The sequence below is a fragment of the Emydura macquarii genome, unplaced genomic scaffold (assembly GCF_026122565.2).
Source record: "Emydura macquarii macquarii isolate MOO-44397 ecotype Brisbane River unplaced genomic scaffold, CSIRO-AGI_Emac_v2 contig_705, whole genome shotgun sequence".
Classification (NCBI taxonomy): domain Eukaryota; kingdom Metazoa; phylum Chordata; order Testudines; family Chelidae; genus Emydura; species Emydura macquarii.
Genome location: NW_027130842.1, coordinates 10,485,391 through 10,499,413, shown reverse-complemented (window position 1 = coordinate 10,499,413; position 14,023 = coordinate 10,485,391). Strand labels below are relative to the sequence as shown.

Sequence of the window (14,023 nt, the reverse complement as noted above, 5' to 3'; positions counted from 1 at the left end):
TATGCAGTGCTCACACAAATGCAACCTATTTTTGCTGACCCAATGCTTCTGTTTCTAAGACAGCCTGCAGCTCAGAGTTCCGTTTCAAACATCTTTTAATGAAAAACTGCTTCAACAACAGTTGACAGATTCCTAAGTAGCAGCTACAAATTGAAAAAAATCAAGGGGCCCTAATATTTTCAATATTTTAATCAAATGTGACAAGAATATTGCTTTTTTCCTTTACAGTATTTCTGTCACTTCCAAAGGTGAACGAACAAGCAAAAAGGCCAGTTTAGCTAATGTTCCTGAACTTCTCTGAATAGTAATTAAAGTAGCTCATAGCAGGAGGGGGAGCTCACCAGTTTTGGTGTTCTTGGTGACAGGTCTCAAAGTAATGTTGTGATGTGGCACTGCATCATCTTGTAGGGATGGGTTGCACTACGGGAAAGAGAAAGGGGAAAATAAATGTAGCTGAAAGGAGTTCCAACAAAGGTCCAACCAAGCAAGACAAAAACTGCATGCAGTTGTACATGCAACACATATTGCTGTGGAGGGAGGTAGACTCATCCCCGATACTCCACCCATCAATTCTTATAAATGCCATAATTTCAATTTGGCAAGAATGGAGAAAAAAATTGCTACAAAACAAACAACAATGGAGGATCTGAGCGCCTTTCCCCTCCACTTTTTTTTTTTTTTTTTAAAGATACAATTGACTGCATTTTAGAAAATGTTATAGTAGTTTTAAAGAGACATTTTATGAACACAAAAAAGTTAAATTATCTACTATTCAGCTTTAACTTGTCAGAGGCAAGTTGGAGCTAGTAAAGATCAAGAGACCAAATAAACCAAAACAAGCAGGCTCAGGGCAAGTTATTTTCCCCTCTTAGCCACAGAAATACTGAACACTGTGCATCTCCACCTAATCCACTGTAACATACCACCACACACTCCCTCCTCACATTTATAGAGTATTTTTATTGTACTATGTTGGCACCAAGCTACAATCATTTTAAAACGTTAGTGTCTGCTAAGTTTTCTGTACTTCCTTTCCTTTTACCACTCCACTGTTTTCCCTACTTCGTCTTCTGGGTTGTTTTTTTTTTTGTATTTCCCATTAATTAACTTCCCCCTCATCACTTGGCCCCTCCAACATTGTTTTTCCTCCCACATCCTTGCCCACTCGTTCCCATGTAAACCTGTATTCTTTTACCTCACCTAAATTTACTTAACCCCACAGCCACTTCACTACAGAGCATCAGAATAAAGAGAGAGATAACAGGCTGTTACATGGCTCCTGGAATCTTTTCCCTCTGGAATGGGGGAGAGGAAGGGAATTGCTTAGTGTCTGCTCTTCCATTCTCTCCTCTCCTTGGAGCTGTTAATGAAAAGAACTTTTGTGGAAAAGACAGATAAGCTACTTCATCTCTGATCAGTTGATGCTGCTGTTCCACCTAGTGAGAAGAGGGCTTGAAGGACCAGAAATTTCTCAGCCAGACAATAGCAATTCGCCTTGTTCACATTCCTCTGCTTGGCAAGTCCTCACTTCACCAGCCACTAAGAAAGGGGAACCCTGAGAGAAACGCACTCCCTCAAGCATGAGAAATGAAGAAAGTCTGCTGTTTATAAAGGAGAAGGAACTGTTGTCCCTCACCCCCAATGACGTTAAGCCCTGTCTCTAAGAGAACAATATAGCTTCACCTGGTTTAAAATTTGCTGGCCAGTCAAGTTCTTAATTCCACCCAGGAGTTCTCAGTGACTTGTCACAGAGAAGCAGTTCAAGATTCACCACTTTTTGGTCAACCTTTATTTCTAATCTACACATGGAACTACATTAAGTGCAACCAGGCTCCAACATGGTAATGTCATAGTTAACATCTTCCAGCATGATTACACGGCAGCAGTGTGTCAAGACAGTGCTGAAAACTGTTACCAGAGCCAGCTGCATTACAGGTACCAATGCTGAACCAGTGTAACAGTGCTGTGAACAGGCATTAGTAATGATTTTTTGTAAAAATTCCCTGGGTAGATACGACTTAAAGTCACCAGAGAACTAATGGTATTTAGTCATTACAGCAGCTGAAAACTTAGCATTAAGTAGAGTGACTGTTTAAAATCCACTTTTTTGTTTAAAGTCTATTTATCCCCCAACACCCAACAAATACTTTGGATAAGGGATGATTTTGTTATTTGTAAGCCCTCTAGGAGCAGAGAGTTTTTTTTACTATATGTTTGTACAGTGCCTAGCACAATGCGGTCCCATCCTAGTCAAGGCCTCTAGCTCATACCAAAATATATTGTACAAAATTTCCACAATGTAATTTAGCATGACAGCTCAAACAAAACATCCTCAGAGACCCACAAGTCCTTCCCTTGTTTTGCTGAAGGACAGACATGACAACCCTTAAACTTCTAAAGTAAAACAAAAGTGGAACAAATATGTGGAAAGAGAGGCACCAAAATACTAATTTGGGGCATCTTCTTAAGACAATGTTGAAAACATTTGTTTCACACTGACAATTTTTCAAAAATACCTCAAACTAGCATCCTGACAACTTAATCTAACAAGAAAGTTAAAAAATGGTTCAGCTTCAGAAGCCTCATCCACACTAGGGTCCCATCAGTGCTAACACTGGTTGGGGATTTATTGAGATTCCTAGTGAAGGCACAGCCTAAGATAGGCTGTAGCCTGGGCCTGAAAAAAATCCAGATGCCCAGCTCAGGGAAAGTTAAAAGTTGGAACAGGTGACTGAACTGAATGGGGTCAGTGAACAGAGCCTTTTGCAGCACCTAACCTTTTCCCTTTAGGGGAAGAGGGCAAGCATGGGAGTAGGACTGCACAGGGGCTACTACTATTACTTTAAAAGGAAGGAAGAGCAGGAAAGGGGACCAGTGCTGTTTGCTTAAGATAGGAATAGGAGAGCAGAAGGGCTGCTACCACTGCTCTTTCATCACAATGGACAAGGAAATCTGTTTTAACTGAAAAGTAATAGGGGGAATAATCAGGAACAGGGGGCAGGGTGAGGGGGGTGTTGAGGGGGAGATGTATGTGAGCTGGATGAAGGTGCATGTGAGGGGAGATGTGCAAGAGAGTAAGAGATGGAGGAGCTAAACTAGTACCGTGGGATAGAGAACAAAGTGTTTGGTGGAAGAAGGAATACAATGCAGAAAAAGAATAGAAAGACCACAAGATACATAGAAAAGGAAAAATGAGGTAACACCATACTCAAAATACTACATAAACTATAGCAGGGGAGAGTGTGGAATGAAGCCAGAAAGAAGAAATAAAGTATAAGAAGCACAAGAGACAAAGCGTTCCCTTTAAAAAAAAAGCTTATTAAACAGAATTTTGATTGACAAATGCTACAGTTAGATACAATGCACAACTGATTTATTCCTTTGCATTGCATGAGTGTGTTTTTCCAGTGGGAGTGGCAGTGCAGACTTTTTTCACCTAGGCCAATAGACTTAATTGCTGAGCTAGTTCTAGGGAAATTTTTCAAGCCCTCGTCTTGGAAGCCTGTAGAAAGGTTTTGTTTTTTAATTTTTTAAAGCCAATTTTCAGGAAAACAAGAGTCATTCATCAGGCTGAGCACATTAATAGTCAGAGCTCATGAAGCAGCAGATTGATAGCAAAAGTTCTTTAAAAATATTTACTCTGATCAGAAAAAATGTGGTATTTCCTTTTGAATTATTCTTCTGAAAAGACCACTCTTCCTAATAATTACAGATGCTGCAGTTTGTGTTTAAGCTGTCGGTTCCTAAAGGGTTTAGTTTTCATATCCAATTCAATTTTTGTTTAAGTTGTTAAAAAGAAGTTTTAAAAGGTATATTGTACCTTTGAAAGAATACACCAATAGGAGACTGGGTAAGTCAGCTAAATAATTACAAATTATGCAACGGGAGGTTTATATACCAGACACTCACAAAAACAGCATTCACCACTGTGACATGTAGAACTTCAACAACATGTAGAACAGTGAAGACTGACCGAGGGAAAAAGTGTTGGTACACTATACCAACCCACAATTGCACACATTTTTGAGTCCCCCTTCAGAGCTACTCTCTGTCAGGTCTGTCCCTTGTATGACTGAGCCAGATAGCCCATGTACATATTTTTTCCTTGACCTTGAGACTAGATTTATATACAACACATCTCTACATTTGTCAATGAAGAAATTAGAGTAATAATGGTGAAAGCATTTTACCCACCAGGGAGCAACATCCACTAAGAATAGAAGCTACCCCTTTGTAGCAAAAAAACTTTGATACTTGCTAAGATAAACTTGTCTGCCAACAAGTTCTTGCCCACTGCTTTCTCCTATTACATACATTTAGAGATAACAATGTTAAAAATGTTTCTTTCATGATTCATTGGGGTATATAAAAGTTCCAATTTTATTCCCATTATTTGAAAATACTGAAACTAATAATTCATTTGAGATTTAGCAAAGTGGTTAGTTAAAGTTCATAGAAGAGCCTGGAGTTGAAATCAAGCTGCTAACCCAAGTTAAAAGCCAAGTTGCTGTATCTTCACTGCTATTTTTATAGCTAACCTGAGTTGAGAACATTTTTTCTGCAGTGAAAACCTATCATACCGTAAGTGTTAGATTAGCAGAGCAAACATTTTGGGCAAGAATGACAGTGGAATTGTGGCCCCTATCTTCAATTTGTAATGAGTAAATGTCCTGGCTTGCCTTCTTTTCTGGTTTAGAAGACAAAAAAACCTCTGCTACAAATACTTTTAAAAAGAATTATGGGATGGACCCATATCCTTCCCATTCCCATTACTAACCCATGGGAACAGGAGACAGAAAAGGTACATAAATAAATGTCAACTACTATGCACAGTTTCAAATATGAACATTTCTACTGCACTACTTAAAACTGTGCTAGTGATGTAACATGAGCATTGGAGGGTTCAAAGGCCACAGTTTGGTCACCTCTATACATCTCATGTTTGTTTGCTTTTGGGATGTATCATGTATCAATTGTTGCTCTATTTCAACTTACTATACCATAATGGTGACCCATTTCTTAAAGTAGAGAATTGTTTAGATATTGGTATACAAATTTATAATGATGATTCCAAGGACTGGTTGGGAACAACAGTCACCTGTGAAGACTGCCCTCAAAAACAGCAATATAGATAAGTGGTAAGTATTTTTACACACAAATACAGAGGTCCCTAATGTCTGCACCTTCACTTATCAGCCTTGCATTACTATTGATATATATCACAGATAGTACAAGGATCTTGGAAAAGGGTACACAAATCAGCTCTGGGACAAGTGCTCCAAAATGCCTGCAATAGTAAACTTTTCCGCCTTATACAGTCATTTACTCAAAAATATCAGTTTTCTGAAAAATACTGATCTGCAAATACTCAATATTTTAAGATGCAACTAAATGAGATAAACCTGACACTAAATTCTAAGCTTAAATAGTTTATTTTTTTGTTATTTCTATTTTTAAAATACTTGGGTATTTTGAGTGATGGGGGCCATACAAGTACCTAAACAGATAGCAACAAAAACTAGTTTGATAATGCTTGCCTTTTTTTTTTTTTTAAACAGTAAAAAATTGAGCAATACAGTAACTGCTTATATTTAAGATTTTTAAAGCTCTAACTTTACTCTTTACCAGTTTGATACATAACTTCCTTTGACGTATTTTATACTAAGTTTTACTCCTAAATCAAAGCTCTTACATACAATAACTACTAAGCACAGCAAAAATGCTGTCCATTCTGAAATATTACTTTTCCTGAAGTTAGAGTAAGTGAAAAATCAAATTCCACACATGTTGCTACTAGGATTTGAGCAAGTTATAAACTTCTCATTAAAGTGAAATCTTCATCTGTGCTATAAAAATTGATAATGCATAACATTTTTCTAAAAGTGCAATACTGATTTTATTCAAGACCAGAAGTTGTTTTCTCTCTGAGTTTATCACTGAAGTTTCTAAATAAAATAAACTATTGAGCAAATTATACTAGAGAGCTTGCCCTGCCAACACAATGAAGTGTGCAATATTGTTGCTTCCCATCTCAATTTCTAAAGTTCTCTAAAAAGACAAAATCTCTTTTAGGAGGAGTTTACTGTTCTTTAACTAGAAATACATTTCATTCAACAATGGACACACTAAGTTCCAGAAATACCACAATACCATAAACACACTGCATGGTCAGGTCATACCAGATCAATCATGCTAAGTAATTTAGATCTAGTTGACTACAATGTGGTATTACTGAATAAGTGACACCCCAGAGCTGACCAATACACAACATATGCTTAGAAACAATTGTAAGTGAACATTTATATACTAGCTTGAGTATTTTCTGCCCTATAATTGAGTTTGCTGACTCAGCTGAATATAGTTAAAGAAGTCTCCTAATTTTACTAGAGGCATTTATGTAAGGCAGACCTAAAAGAACCCTTAGTCCAAGACAAGATTGACATTTTCATGATATGGTTTCTTCCCTTTATTCCACCAGAAAGATCAAATATAAGCACTATTTTAATGAAATATCTTAATGATATCAACTACAATCAATACTCAAAAGCCAATATCAGGTGGTGAATTGGATGGCTTACTCCCTACCATAAGGTTATTTAAAACTCAGCATTTAGGAACATAGGATCCAATCAAGACTGGTTTACTAACTATGGCACAAGTGGTTTTTTAGGGTCTGTCCTGTCAAATCTCTTTAGGAAGTGTACACTGAAGTGCACTTTTAAACTAAAGATAATTCCAACACATAATTGAAAAAAATTACCTTATGAACACAGTACACACCACTAGAATCAGATTAACTTTCAGTTTGATCACTTTAATATTTTAAGCTTTGAGTATAAAACTTTTGAAAAACACCTACAATTTCTGAATCACTGGAATTTTTGTTCTATTTCCTGTAAAAACACCAAACAGCAACTGTACTCAATATTCAGTTTGCACTAGATCAAAAACAAAAACCAACACTGTGATTGCTCATGTCTTAAGTTTATACTTATCTCAGAAGCTCCAGATCACACCTGACAGACTATTTCTTCCAGTATTTCCAACCATAAATGCTCATAGTACCAGTGGGGAACTTGCAACAGGGTAAAAAGCAACCTTGTTTTGAGCTTTGAATATTTATATTCTCATACACAAGTAGTTTGTCAAAAGCTTTTTAAAACTCATTAGCACATCTATATAAAAATTAGTCAAAAATAATCTGTTGAATAAACGACAAATTTAATTCAACGGGTCTTGAAAAATGTACTAGTCATCTACTAAATTGGAAAGGAAGAGGGTGCTTTCCCTCAATCCTGTTCAGAGACTATCTTTTATACCAAACTCCAGGTTGTAGATGTAGTAAATTTCAAGTCTCCCAGCCTCCCTTCTGAAGTATCTGGCTCCTGGAAAGGAAGAATATTATTCTCTTCATATTCCTCCAGCACCAGCACAGTGCTTTAAAAGCTGGTGTGTGGAATATTTCTGCTCCACCACCCGTTCCTCCACACTCTTCACTGGTAAAACAGAAAATGTTTCTCTGCTGCTCTAGCATGACCCAAGCTTCTGGCTGCTATGAGATGAAGGGAGCTCCTTTGTTTTGGGCTGTGCCACCAGCTTCAGTGCCTGCTTTTTTTTACTGCTTATAGATCTCCTATGCAGTAGCAGCACAAAATTGGCCCAATTCTTGTCAGTTTTCACTGATGCTACTCAGAACCCGATGCCTAACAGAGAAAACGAACAAGAATCAGCTCAGTTTTCATTCTGTTGCAGATTAGGAAAGCTATGAGCAACAACAGAGGCAACAAGCCCCTCCCACCCCCCCCAAAGACTTGAGATGACAGCATTGCAATAGTTTACCTTTGGTTCCCAGTCAAGAGGTTAACCACCATAAGGGACTGATAGTTTCATTTAAATGAAAGATTAGACCTAGGTAATCGACTTTTATAAAAGTGTAGTGTGTCAAGGGAAGCTTCCAATTTGCCAACAGCACATACGAAGGGATTGGACTTGTCAAGCCCCAGATTGAAATCATTCTACAGCAATCCAGATAAAAAAAAATGCATTAAAATATGTGTGTTCCTCTGGTAAACTACAATTTTAGACCTTGTCTATACTGGGGATTAACACTGATTTCAACAAATGATGGCTGATGATTAGTGCACTGAACTACCCTGGTTGCTGGATCCTGATTACTGAAAATATGGTCAATTCCCAGTATAGGCGAGACTTAAGTTTAGTTTATACAGCATCCAAAAGCATGTTATCGCACACTTTAACATGATTAGTAGAGTGATTTTGTATTTATTCATTCAAAACCTAACATCCCCATCCTGAATTTGCTAAAAACTGTGTACCGTATATTCTTTTCAAAGCCAAATTTTGGAATGACAACACTATTTAGTTAGTCTGTATCAACCCTCAAACCACCATCTACTCTGTCTAAGATGGCTAAAATAGGCATTTGACACCTTAAGTCTGTTCTACAGAGCAAAGCTATGACTTCCTAGTAGTATTACAGTAGTGCCCAGGGGCAGCAGTCATGTCTAAGGCACTGTACAAATGCCCTTGCCCCAAAGAGCTTACAATCTGAATAAGGTTCAACGTTTCAAATGTAACTAGATGCCTTTCAATGAATGAAGCTCCATATTTGATCTCTCCATAGTGTATCTGCAGCTTATAACAGGGCAAAAGATAAACCGTCTCAAGCTACTCTCTTAGAAACCTCTATCATGTGAAAGATTTCAATAATTTCCTCTGAACAACTGAACTAACTTGAAAACTGGAAACTAACCCAACAGCCCACATATACTACAAAATGCAGCCAAATCTTATGAAGACAACATCGGCAGCACACACACACACACACACACACACACACACAAATCGCCCCTCTGACACAACCCCAAACAGCAGACTCTCTCAGCCAACAGACACCTGTCAGCTATTTGGCAACATCCTCTCCCCCCCAAACATCAAAACAAGCTCTCATGAATGCAGCTTCCTTTCCTTCTTTGGTCGGAGCAGCCCATGTCCGCAGGTAGAAGAGAGGTGGCAGGACAGGGTCCGCCTCACCCCCGCCCCTAGAGGCACAGCCGCACTCACACCCCCTCCGCCCGCACTCCGAGGAGGGAGAGGGCCACCCCACACCGACCCAACCCCGTCCGCTTGAGGGAAGGCATCAGAGACTCGACAAGGGAAATAGTTTCCATCCCTCCCCGGCCGGCCGAGCGGCTGCTTGGTGTCCCCACCCCGCCCCGCGCGCAGCGCTGCTCCCTCCACCGACAGCTCCCCCGTGCAGAGGCCTCAGCTTCCCCGGCCGCGGACCGGCTGTCTGGCCGCCCTTCTCCGGAGCGGAGCCGGGCCAGGGCCGGTGGCTCGCCCGGGAGCAGCCCCTGCCCCTCTCAGGCCTGCGGGCCGAGCAACCCTCCCCCCCGCCCGGGAGAGGAGCAGCCGCCAGGTCCGCCTCGACGGGGTCAGCCTTACCCTCCTCCCCCACCACGGCAGCAGCCGCCGCCGCCACCAGTGCCGCCGCCTCCCGGCAGGAGGGACACCTCAGAGCCGACCCGCAGCCTGCCGCCGCCGCCGCTCCGCCGCCTGGGGGGGGGGAGGGGGCGGGGGTCCGAGCTGCCGCCGCCGCTGCCGCCGCCGCGGGCGGGAGAAGCGGGAGGCGCGGGCTGGGCGGGTGGGTGTCTGCGGGCGCCGCTCCCGTCCTCAGCTGGAACCGCTCCGGCGGCTCCGCGTCGCTCCCGTCCCCCCCCCCGCCCCTTCGCTGCGCTCCCAAATCAAAATAGTGTCACACAATATGGCGGCCACCAAACAGCGCGAGAGTCCGTTGGCCCCGCGTGCTAACGGGCGCGGGAGGCGGGGCAGGGCAGCCGGGGAGCGCGAGCGCGGTGCCTTCGTTGCTCGGCGGGGGGAAAGGGCGCGCGGCGTGTGTTCCATCGCCCGGGACCGGCATTGGTGTGCAAGTGCCCGGCTCCCCGCCCCACACCCCCGCAGCGGGCCGCTCCTAGGGCTGTCAAGTCACCGAGGGCGGGAGGAGCCCCGCCCGCAACCGAGGGTCCCGGAGCAACGAGAGAGGTGGCAGCGGGCACTTGACTGCCCGATTCCAGGCACCTCTGCAAGAGGAGCTGCCTACAGCCCTGCAGCAGAGCTGGCCGTTAGTAGCCCGGCAGGTCCAAAGAGCGAGCGAAAGGACCTAGGAGATTTGAACTGATAGAGAAATGAAGGGAGGGGGGAGGGGAAGATGACACTGAAGGTAAGTAGGTCAAACTGTAGAAGAGGTTGGGGAGGGTAAAAAAATCAGCCTGAAGGAAGAAGATACAGATAAGGAAGAGAGAAGACAAGAAAAGATGCATCTGCATCTACAGAGAAAAAGTGGAGACTAGCACAGGAAAGAGACGAGAGCCCTAGAGAGTTATTGTGTGGGAAGACTGATTCATACAACATTTTCAGTCTGCTTTTATTAGTGGTTGGTCTGTTACTAGCTACAAAACAAAAGTCTGAATTTCTTTTAGTTTTGGACAGGTAACAGGCAAGTTGAGAAGTAAGCTCAGTTTTAGAAACTTACACCTGGAGAAATGAACTCTGTGCAGGTGAATCCCTGCACTCACATTGTACATACACCTTTTGATTTCAGTGGCAAGACTCCATGAGGTTGGAGGGGTCACTGTTAGCTAGCTATGAGTCCGAAGAGACAGATTGCAAAGCTTGATCAAATTCCTATTAAAGAAAAGACTTAATTGATGTCACAGTTATATTAGGGCATTTCAAGTTTTTATTAAATAAAAAGCAGGTCAGGTCATTCATACACCTTTAGCACAATGTGCAATAACAACCAGGAACTCACTTTTTTCCCAGATGGATTTCTCAGGCTGCTACTGCTAGTTTCTTCATTTACGCTCACTTTTTGTAACAGTCGTGAAGTCAGTGAATACTGACCTTGCTGGGTGACTGAGCCAATCTGCAGTCTTTTGCAATCCTGACTCATGATGTGACTGGAGCCAGGAAATAGTATTACAAGTTACCACCAAAAAAATCTTAACCTTTGGCAAAAAAAATTGAGCCAATGAAGCTCCCTGAATCTCTCAATCTAGAAGGGAACCCGGGGGGAGAAGTGGAAGTTGTAGGACTTACAACTTGCTTTCAGGAAAATTTGGATTACAGAGAAAGCTAAAGATGAAGTCTTCTGCGCTGCTAACCTCAGAGATAGTGGCAGGTTTACAATACAATACATTAGGAGAGTATACAAACTGCTAGACAGAGTCATTCTAAAAAGTTAGGAACACCACGTCTCCCCATGAAAAATAGGAAAAGTGTCTTTTCTGTGGAAGAAAGCAGCCATCAAATGGCATTATTGACTTATGAGAGTAGTCCAATAAAACATATTCCCTCACCCACCTTGTTTACCTAGTAAGCGGATTTTGAGTTAACAGATGGACTAATTGGAAACCAAATTACTTTTGGTATATAATTTAACTAGGTTAAAAGCAAGGTTAGTTGCAAGGAATAAACTTGACTTTGTAATGAACAGTGGATGTTTGCAGCGCTTGTAAAAACTGTACTTTCCAACCGAAAATTTTAAGCAATAAAAAAACCTGAAGTGCATCTAATTAAAATTGGCATAAAGACAGAATACCTGGATAAACAAAGAGACCAGATTTATTTGCAGTAAATGTAGGAACAACTACAGCACAAAGCTGAGGTGTCCAACACGAGGTGAGGTTTTACACATGCAATTAAAAAAAGATTTTGCAAAAAGTATGTTTTCAGTATAAGAAATACAGAAGCAAAATGCATGTTTAGGTAAACATTGATCCATTTTCTAATTCTGCAGAGGTCTACAGATCCTTTATATAATAATAGTTTGACAAAGGAAGTGTTGTTGAGAGACTGAATTTTATTACCTTGCCCCAATCTGCTGACATGGGTGAGGGTTACCAGGGATCCCATGACATGAATCAGTATCTGCTGAATGATTAAAAAAAGTAAAACATATCAGCTAAAAAAATAGCCACAAACAAATACAACCAAATAATAAAAATGAAAGGGTCTAGAATGAAAGTCAGGATGGAAGCTCTGAACCTTGAGTGCTAACAAGACTTTATGTGGTGCACATACTGTTGGCAATACGGTGGGTATTATGTATTTCTGATGTATCCTTAATGCATCCTAGGTGGTTACACACTTAATCATATACTTTAAGGCTCTTTTGCAACCTGTTCTGTAGACATGTTACACCCATTTGATCATTTGCATTTACAGACTGATGGTCAATCCTTCCTGTACCGCTATTTCAAACTTTACTGACCTCATGTACTGGGAAGTATAGCTATGAGCACATTTTTTGCACTGTATATGAAACAAATTTATGGTTTCATTATTTTAAGTCTTTTTTGCATAGTTGCTATGATTATTTTGCACTCATTTCCAGTATCTAGTTTCAAATTCTCTTATATATTTATTTCCAATGTCACAAAGCAATCTATTGCAGAGCCTTGTTTTGTAAATTTATTACAAGACCCAACAAAAAACTGTTTGATTATGTTGGTAAATATCAATTGCTTCCCTCTCCCCCCCCCCTAAAAATATTTCCATTGATAATTGAAATTTACAAATAAGCAGTACTTTTCTTACCTTGCCTAGCCTAAGAACTTAGTTTGACTTAAGAATATTTACTTTGTTTATTTTGATCATTTGTATTTTAACAGTTATAAAGCTTTAGCTTTTTTAATCCCAGTTTTCTGCAACTGTGAAAAGTAAATAAAAATGCTTAAAAACAAACATCTATATTATCTGCTGAAATTATAAAAAATTAATTGAATTCTGCCAAGCCTATATTTGATGTACATATTGGTCAACAAGAAACCTAGGGACATGTTTAAATCTAGATGCGATATAGCATACTGCATACTTAGGCTTCAAACCTGTCAGGAACTCCAGTGGCACAGGAGGTTACCTGCAAAGAGCTTGTTGGAGGTTCAGGGTCTTATTACTGTCACTGTGGATTTCAAATATTGCCAATGGAAAGCCCATTCTGTTGATCATACAAGGTAAATGTTCATATTTTAACGGTCATTATACTATTTACAATGTCTTCATCTTCCATCACTGAAGAATATGAATTGGACTGGAAGAGTTTTTAAGAAGTGTGCTGCTGGAAAACTGCTTAAACAAAATACATTCACGTTCCTGAGATGACATTTCTGATGCTCTAGAACAGGGGTAGTCAATTCTTTTTTGCCAAGCTCCAAATTTCTTGGTCAAGGTCTAGACTTGAGATAAAATAATAAAAAACAACAACACTAATGATTATAAGTAAAGAAAAAGATTTCAGGACCAGTCAACCATCCGGTATTCCGGATTTGGCCCATGGTCCACCTCTTGATTACCCCTGCTCTAGAGACTCAAGAATAAGATTGAAAACCAGTTTTAACAACAGCCAACATAACCAGATTTAAATAACCTCTTTTTAGAACGTTTAAAATTGGTTTTCTACCATGGAACAGTGTTACATAAGCTTTAACAAGAATATTTATTGGTACTCACTTGAAAGTGTCCCTTTTCCTAGCTGAATGGTCTTCAGCCTAGTGGCTGTTTAGGGGCAGAAACCCACCTGCCAGTCACTGGCAAAGGAGGGGCGATGCAACTATTTAAGAGCCCACCAATTTGAGTTAACTTCCACAACTGCTACTATAGAAGCTATTTATCTTGGAAATTAAGCATTAATAAAATGTTAACAAATAAGGAATTTAACCTCATTCATCCAGATTCATCCACTGGAGACTTTGTTCTTGCTACCATTTTTGTCCCTTGCTATAGGGAATTGCCATGGGTGGTGCAGATCTGTAGATTTTGTCATTGCCTGACTTCCAAATGCTTAACTGCAGCCTTAATAGAATCATACAATCATAGAATATTAGATTTGGAAGGGACCTCAGGAGGTCATCTAGTCCAACCTCCTGCTCAAAGCAGGACTAACCTCAGCTATATCATCCCAGCCAGGGCTTTGTCAAGCCTCAGCTTAAAAACCTCTAAAGAT

At 40.6% G+C, this 14,023-nt stretch overlaps 1 protein-coding gene across 2 annotated transcripts in view; it reads right to left on the bottom strand.

Moving 5' to 3' along the window:
• TAB2 (TGF-beta activated kinase 1 (MAP3K7) binding protein 2) overlaps nucleotides 1–9,818 on the bottom strand; it is a 140,302-nt gene extending 130,484 nt beyond the window's left edge. The window contains exons 1-2 of one of the 2 annotated variants that reach the window (XM_067542381.1): nucleotides 9,466–9,818; nucleotides 342–420 (exon numbers count right to left, since the gene is read on the bottom strand). The gene's annotated coding sequence lies outside the window, so the exon portion shown is untranslated. The remainder of the gene's footprint in view (nucleotides 1–341; nucleotides 421–9,465) is intronic. The other variant, XM_067542382.1, reaches the window with a different exon arrangement.
• Between the last annotated feature and the right edge of the window lie 4,205 nt (nucleotides 9,819–14,023).